Source organism: Sus scrofa, chromosome 9 (assembly GCF_054392235.1).
Source record: "Sus scrofa isolate SSC_HxYL_T2T_F1_AM1 chromosome 9, Sscrofa_HxYL_maternal_Yorkshire_Landrace_v2.0, whole genome shotgun sequence".
Lineage (NCBI taxonomy): Eukaryota > Metazoa > Chordata > Mammalia > Artiodactyla > Suidae > Sus > Sus scrofa.
The window spans coordinates 55,848,425-55,857,500 of record NC_139391.1 but is presented as its reverse complement, the minus strand read 5'-3'; positions in this window follow the sequence as shown (position 1 = coordinate 55,857,500).

Sequence of the window (9,076 nt, the reverse complement as noted above, 5' to 3'; positions counted from 1 at the left end):
CCAGGGCCTTGATTAAACAATAACCAAACATTCTCAGTTATATTAGTCATAAATTCCTGTTATTGTTTAAACTATTTCAAATTTGGTTTTCAGTAATTTGTAACAGAAAGCATAATTAGCTGATAGAACTTTTTTTCTGATTAGTATATTTTTCTTACAAATAACTTAGAAAAACCTGAGTAATAGAAACAGGAAAATAGAAATCATTTCTAAACTTACTATTCAGAATAATTGCTTTCAACAGTTTGTTGATTCCTTTTAAGTTTTTATTGATCAGGAGGTCAAACTTAGGATTTTATTACACAGAACTTTATATCCTGATTTTTCCCTAAACATTATATCATGTGAAAAGTTACTCATCCCTATGTAATCATTGAAAAACACTTTAATATAAGAAAAAGAATGTATATATATGTATGACTGGGCCACTTTGCTGTACAGTAGAAATTTGCACAACATTATAAATCAACTATATTTTAATAAAAAATAATAATAAAAGAAAAAAACATTTTAAACTGGCAGTGTACTTAAGCCATTTATATTTATTTTCAAAGCTACTGAGATTGAACTTAACATTATTTAGGCCTATGTTTTGTGTGTTCCTTTGTATTTCTGATAATTTCTCTTTTTATCACTTGTGTTATATAAGATAGTTTTTAGATTTAGCTTCAATTAAGCAAACATTTATTTGATAAATGTGGTACTCACTACTGTGATAGGTTCTGAGGATGATAAAGCCCTCACAGCACTCAGTCTGCTACAAAAAGACCACATGAGTCATAAATCCACAAAGGCAATCCACTTACTGCTTACATTATGCATCCATCATAATGGATGATGCTTACCTTAAAGGAAAAGAAAAAAAAAGGAAACAAAAGATGCATGATGTTGGGATGGCGTGAAACACGGCAAGACCCATGGGTAGCAGGAGGGAGGGGTGTGGCGTGAAAGGAAGTGTTCCAAGCAGAAATGAGGCTAGAGGGACTTCGGGAAAGATGCAAAGACGTTAGATGGAGTGAGGCAGGGGAGCCCCTTCTCTGCAGAGGAAAAGAAATGGGCAAAGGCCATGTGTCAAGAGGCCGCCTGGCACCTTTGAGGAAATAGGAAGTCATCATGGTTAGAGTACAGGGAACGGGGAGGGGGAGGCCAGTGACCAGACCAGGAAGAACCGTCTCTCTCCTCTTGATTATTTTTTCCCTTTTTTTCTTGAGACAAACAGTAAGTCATCACAGCATTTTGGCAGGGGGCTGATTCCACAGATCTCAGCTTGAAGCAAGTATGTATGGGAGGGTCATGTCTAGGCAGCTCCTGCCGTCACCTAGAGAGACCGGGGCTGGTGGGGGTTGGTATTAGTGGCGGAGGGGAGACGTGGATGGAGAGGAGATGCTGAGGACATGCAGGGGAAGGAGCTTAGTGACAGGTTGAGCGTGGACAAGGAAAGAGGGAGCTACCAAGGAGAAATCTCTGCTCCTGGCTTTGTGCTCGTGGGTGGAGCATGGTGCCCGGAGGGAGGGTCACAAGTGTGGTGTCCCCCCGAGGGCAGCCTGAGGCCATGGGAGATGTCAGGTGGGAGGGGGTATGTGGACCTACAGCTCACAGGAAACGGAGAGGCTGGAGAAGCAAACTTGAAAATCCTCAAAGACAAGATGGAAATTGCAGTCACGGGCAAAAAGGGGACTGTCTTTCACGGAGGAGAAAATGAGTGAGATTGCACTTCGCAAAATGGTCCATGGCAGGTCTTCAGGAGCTGGGTAGGGAGGACGAATGTTTCAAGGCTATTGAAAAGAGCAGCAGAGAAGTCAGAGAAAAAGATGAAGAGAGGGGAAGGAGTCTCAGCATCTAAAGGAAGACAGAGCATCAAGAAATGCAGGTTTGGAGTTCCCGTCGTGGTTCAGTGGTTAACGAATCTGACTAGGAACCATGAGGTTGTGGGTTTGATTCCTGGCCTTGCTCAGTGGGTTAAGGATCTGGCATTGCCATGAGCTGTGGTGTAGGTCGCAGACGCGGCTCAGATTCCATGTGGCTGTGGCTCTGGCGTAGGCCGGTGACTACAGCTCTGATTAGATCCCCAGCCTGGGAAACTCCATATGCCATGGGTGCAGCCCACAAAAGATAAAAAGACAAAAAAAAAAAAAAAAAGAAGAAGGAAATGCAGGTTTGGAGTTCCTGCTGTGGCACAATGGGATCTGGGGCTTCTTTGCAGAGCCAGGATGCAAGGTCGATCCCCAGCCTGGCACAGTGGGTTAAAGGATCCAATGTTGTTGCACCTTGGCATAGGTGGCAACTGCAACTCAGAACTGATCCCTGGCCCAAGAAAGAACTCCATATGCCAAGGGGTGGCCAAAAAAAAAAAAAAAAAAAATTGCAGGGTCATGGCCAGTATCTAGAGCTGCTGATAAGTGGTAAGTTGTGGTTTGAGGAGAGGAGAGGTTAGGGAAAAAGGGAATGGAGCAGAGTTTGCTAAAATCTTCTAGGAATTTTGCTGAGGATGGGAGTTGAGAGGGCTAACATGGTCCTCAACCTTGTCTGCGCGCTAGAATTACGAGAGGTGCTTTAAAAAAAATCCCAAGTCCAAGGCCACTCTCCAGACCAATTAAAACAGAATCTCCGGGAGTTAGCCCCAAGCATTGAGGTATTTTATAGCTGCCAGGTGATTCTAATACACAACCAGACTGACAACCACCAGGGTACAAGAAGGTGTGGGGTTGAAAATATATACAAATATATTTTAAGGACCTGCAGAGACTTGAACATGCTTAATCGTTGATGGGAGGGGTCTAGTTGGGAGCAAAGGAAAAGGTGAATTGGTTGTGTGAAACCCTGAACTATGTTGGCGAGAAAGCCCTGAGAAGGCAAAGGTTTAGAAGGAGTGCCTTATACCACATTCAAAAAAATTTGTTAAGTTACATTTCTTTAATTATCCAAAGTCAAGAGTGAAGTTGTTTTCTGAAGCACTTCCTGTAGAAGAAAGCGCATATGACTTTTGGGGAGTTCCTGTTGTGGCTCTGGGGAAGTGAATCTGACTGGCATTCCTGAGGATGCAGGTTCAACCCCTGGCCTTGCTCAGTGGGTTAAGGATCCATTGTTGCTGTGAGCTGTGGTGTAGGTCTCAGATGCAGCTTGGATCCCGAGTTGCTGTGGCTGTGGCGTAGGCCAGAGGCTACAGATCCTATTTGTCCCCTAGCCTGGGAACCTTCATATGCCACAGCTGTGGCCCTAAAAAATAATAATAATAATAATTAATATTAGCTGTGGAAGCAAGTTCCAAATGCAAGCATGAACGAGGTCTGGGGAAAGGGCCCCCTGGGGATGGGCATGTCTGAATAGCACAGGTTGCAGCCCTGGCTTCCCCATCAGTGTTCATCTGGAGCCCTAGAGCAAAGCAGAGCGAGGAACAGGGCCAGCCAACTTGCCTTGTTCCCCACACCCTGGACTACATTAGTCACTCAGCTCCTACCAGGCTCATAGGCATTGGGGAGTCTTCTAAGATTCTATCAATACTCTTAATTTGCGGCCTTGTGAATTTTTGTCTCTCTCTCTCTCTCTCTCTCTATATATATATATATATATATTGTCTTTTTAGGGCTGCACCCTCGGGATATGGATGTTCGTTCCCAGGCTAGGGGTGGAATAGGAGTCATAGCTGCTGGCCACATTCACATCCACAGCAACATGGGATGCAAGCCACATCTGCGCCCTACACCACAGTTCACAGGAACGCCGGATCCTTAACCTACTGATCGAGGCCAGAGATCGAACCCACATCCTCATGGATAATAGTCAGGTTCATTACTGCTGAGCCATGACAGGAACTCTCTTTTTCTATGTGTTTTCTTTTTTTTTTTTAATGGCCTCTGTGGAAGTTCCCAGGCCAGGGACTGAATCTGAGCCAAAGCTGTGGCAACTCAGAATCCTTGAACCCACTGCGCCAGGCCGGGCGTCAAACCTGAACCTCTGCAGGGACCAGAGCCTTGGCAGGAGGATCCTTAAGCTGCTGCACCCAGACAGGAACTTCTTGTCTTTTTCTATTTTATTAAGAATATTAATGGGAGGCTGGCAGAATCTTAAATGAAGGACTTAAATGGGGGCTCGATTCTTACTTTCATTTTAAAATTTGAGAGATGGTACCACAGAAATCAATCCTAAGCAGCTAGAGTGAACACTTTTGGGAAAGGTGAGAAATGCTGAGAATCATGCTTGCATTTGGAACTTGCTTCCACAGCTAATATTAATTATTATTATTATTTTTTAGGGCCACACCTGTGGCATATGGAAGTTCCCAGGCTAGGGGACAAATAGGACCTGTAGCCACTAGCAGCAGGTGGCTAGTGGACGTGTGACTACCTGTCAGAATGGAATACATCTTTCTTTCTGCTTCCCTCCAAAGGAGTCTTACAACTCCAGATCACGCACCTACAGTCACCTAATCTATGACAAAGGAGGCAAGAATATTCTTGCCTATACAATGGAGAAAAGACAGCCTGTTCAATAAGTAGTGCTGGGAAAACAGGACAGCCACATGGAAAAGAATGAAATTAGAACACTTCCTAACACCATACACAAAAATAAACCCAAAATGGATTAAAGACCTAGATATGAGACCGGATACTATAAAACTCTTAGAGGAAAACAGGCCAAACACTCTGCTGACATAAACGACAGCAACATCTTCTCAGATCCACCTCTTAGACTGATGACAATAAAAACAAAAATAAACAAATGGGACTTAATTAAACTTAAAAGTTTCTGCACAGCAAAGGAAACCCTAAACAAAACAAAAAGACAACCCACAGAATGGGAGAAAATATTTGCAAATGAATCGAGGGACAAGGGATTAATCTCCAAAATTTATAAATCCCTCCTACTACTCAATACCAAAAAAACAAACAACCCCATCAAAAAATGAACAGAAGATCTAAGCAGACAATTCTCCAAAGAAGACTTATGGATGGCCAAAAAAACACATGAAAAGATGTTCAACATCACTCATTATTAGAGAGATGCAAATCAAAACCACTCTGAGGTACCACCTTACACCAGCCAGAATGGCCATCATCAAAAAGTCTACAAACAATAAGTGCTGGAGAGGGTATGGAGAAAAAGGAACCCTATTACACTGTTGGTGGGATTGTAAATTGGAGCAACCACTGTGAAAAACAGTATGGAGATTCCTCAGAAAATTAAAAATAGAACTACCATTTGATCCAGCAATCCCTCTCCTGGGCATCCATCCAGAGAAAACTATGACTCAAAAAGACACATGTGCTCTGACGTTCATTGCAGCACTGTTTGCAATAGCCAAGACATGGGAAAAAACCTAAATGTCCGTTGACAGAGGAGTGGATCAAGAAGATGTGATATATGTAAACAATGGAATATTACTCAGCCATTAAAAGAAAAGAAGTAAGAGCATTTATAGCAACATGGGTGGATCTAGAAATTATCATGCTAAGTCAGGATAGCATGATATCCTCAAGTTAGTCAGACAACGAGGCACCAACATCAAATGCTATCACTGACACATGGAATCTAAAAAGAGGACACAATGAACTTTGCAGAACAGATACTGACTCACAGACTTTGAAAAACTTATGGTTTCCAAATGAGACAGGTTGAGGGGTGGGAGGATGAACTGAGGGTTTGGGATGGAAATGCTGTAAAATGTGTTTGTGATGGTTGTTGTACACCTGTGAATGTAATAAAATTCTTTAAGTAATAAAAAAATAAAAAATAAAATTTGAGAGATGGTACCACAGAAATCACTCCTAAGCAGCTAGAGTGAACACTTTTGGGAAAGGTGAGAAATGGTGAGAACCAGCCTGAGGACCTGCAGCAGGTGGCTGGTGGACCTGTGACTACCCGTCAGAATGGGATCTACCTTTCTTTCTGCTTCCCTCCAAAGGGTTCTTACAACTCCAGACCACGCTCTTGCTTCTTAGACTGCATAGATCTCTCTTTTCTTGGGGATTCCAGAATCCCCCACATCTCTTAAAGCTGTTCCATTCCTTCTAGTAGGGTGTCTAACATGGGCTTAAAAACTAGGGCTACAGAGAAGTTCCCATTGTGGCTCGGTGGGTTACGAACCCAACTAGCATCCATGAGAATGTGGGTTCGATCCCTGGCCTTGCTCAGTGGGTTAAGGATCTAGTGTTGCCACAAGCTGTGGTGTAGGTCACTGATGTGGCTCGGATCTGGTGTTGCTGTGGCTGTGGTGTAGGCCAGCAGATGCAGCTCAGATTCAGTCTCTAGCCTGGGAATCTCCATGTGCCACAGGAGCAGCCCTAAAAAGCAAAAATAACAACAATGACAACAACAAAACTAGTGCTGCAGAGACTAATTGTGATGGATGAAGTTCGTGGAGAGTGTCCTGGCAAAAGGAGACCTTTGGGTAAGACCCTGGGAGACAGATGGGTGCTGACCAGATGTTGTACAGACTCAGCAGGCTCCTTGACAGAAGTATCCATGGGTCACAGAAGGGGCTTCTCACAGCCATTCCTGTGGCTCAATGGAGGGGTAAACTCAGAGTGGTGGAGGAGGCTGTCACCTGCCAATAGAGCTGCTAGAGCAACTGCCAGCAGCACATCGTGTCACTGGCCGTCAGATCGTTGAATAGCAGCCAACAGTTACTGAGAACCTACCGTACATCAGACACTGAAATAAACTGGGGGCACAACATGGAATATGGTGAACATGACACGTTCCCTACTCTTTATTTTATTTTATTTATTTATTTATTGCTTTTTAGGGCCACATCCTCACAGCATTTGGAGCTTCCCAGGCTAGGGATCGAATCGGATCTACACCTGTCAGCCTGTGCCACAGCCACAGTCACACAAGATCCAAGCCACATCTGCAACCTATACCATAGCTTATGGCAATGCTGGAAACTTAACCCACTGAGCAAGGCCAGGGATCGAACCCGCAACCTCATGGTTCCTAGTCAGATTCGTTTCTGCTGCACCACAACGGGAACTCCAAGTTCTCTACTCTTAAGCCACTTGTAGTTTACTGGTGGAGCTAGACAAGTAACCAGGAAATCAGATGGGCTATGAACTGAAATTGAGGTAAGTCCATGGTACTCTGAGACCGTAAAGGAGAAGGCAGTTTCAGGAATCCTGGGAGACCAAGGAAGGCTTTCTATATAGGAAGGGACACATAAACTCCAGAAGCGAAAAGAACATGTAAAAGAGAGTCAATATTTTTAAAAAGGAAAAAGGAAAAAAAAATGCTAACATAAAAGGTACATTCCTGAGCTTAAAGAAAACCTAAGTCTGTGGAATCAAAGTTGGGACCAAGATCCAATTGCGTTTAATTAAAAAAAAAATGGAATTCCTGTTGTGACTCAACCAGTTACGAACCTGACTTGCATCCATGAGGATTCCGGTTCGATCCCTGGCCTCTCTCAGTGGGTTAAGGAGCTGGCACTGCTGTGAGCTGTGGTGTAGTTCACAGGTGTGGCTCAGATCTGGTGTGGCTGTGGCTGTGGCTGTGGCTGGCAGCTGTAGCTGTGATTGGACCTCTAGCCTGGGAACCTCCATATGCCTTGGATGCGGCCCTAAAAAGCAAAAAAGAAAAAAGAAAAAGAAGAAGAAGAAGAATAAAGAAAAATATACATGCACCCCTGTGTTTGTTGCTGCGCTTATTCACAATAGCCAGGACATGAAAACCTAGATGTCCTTTGACAGGTGAATGGATTAAGAAGATGTGGTATATATACATGGAATACTACTCAGCCATAAAAAGAACAAAATAATGCCATTTGCAGCAACAAGGATGAAACTAGAGATTCTTATACTAAGTGAAGTAAGTCAGAGAAAAACAAATACCGTATGATACCACTTATATCTAGAATCTAATATATGGCACAAATGAACCATTCTACAGAAAAGGAACAAACTCATGGACTTGGAGAACAGATTTATGGTTGCCAAGGGGGAGAGAGAGGGAGTGGGATGGACTAGGAGTTTAGGGTTAGCAGGTGCAAACTATTGCATTTGAGAAGATAAGCAATAAGATCCTGCTGTATAGCACAGGGAACTATATCTAGTCACTTTTGATGGAACATGACAGAGGATAAGTGAGAAAAAGAATGTATTTATATACACATATATATGTATGACTAGCTTACTTTGCTGTATAGCAGAAATTGATAGAACAATGTGAATTAACTATAACAGAAAAAAATTAAAACCTAATTAAAAAAAACAAAATACCAACTATTTCCCCTCCCAAGATATTCTTTTTCTTCAACTTCTATCCATATTCCAATATGCTGAAATATTTAAAATATTTTACTTCTTTTCTTTTCCCCAAAAGGAATGTTTACGGAGTTTTTCATTCCCCGTGTCACCAGCTCATTTTGTTGAAATCATTTAATTCTAGAACATTATTTGAATTTCCTTTCTAGTTTGTATTGTCTACACTGCAGCTCACCGCCTGATCCTTAACCCACTGAGTGAGGCCAGGGCTTGAACCCGCATCCTGATGGTTCCTAGTCCGGTTCTTTAACCACTGAGCCACAAAGAGAACTCCACATGTATCTTTCAATGAAAGTTTTGTGCGGATATATGCCCAAGAGTGGGATTGCTGGGTCATATGGTAGTTCTAATATTTCATTTTCTGAGATACTTCCCAACTGTTGTCCCTAGTGGTTGTACCAATTTACACCCCCCCCTCCCCCCGCCACAACAGTGTGGGAAGGTTCCCTTTTCTTCACATCCTCTCCAGCATGTTATTTGTTGACTGGTTAATGATGGCCCTTCTGAGCAGGTATCTTTGTTTTTAAGCAATGGTAGAGAATTATGTAGCAGATTAAGGGTCCTTGGATAAGAAAGGTAACCACTAATTTCTCCATTTTAACATTCATTTTCATTTAAGGTTTTGATAAAATATATTCAAAATGTTTACACTTTGGATAAAATTACCTTTTATCTTTAAGTTTGTACTGTTGAGAGCGCACGAAGTATTTAAAAATCCTGATTGTAAAAATATAACTAATAACTTGGCCAAAATGTAGGCAGGAGAAAGCTTATCGAATAAATGTAGAACAATTTATCACATATATTTGTCTTTATGT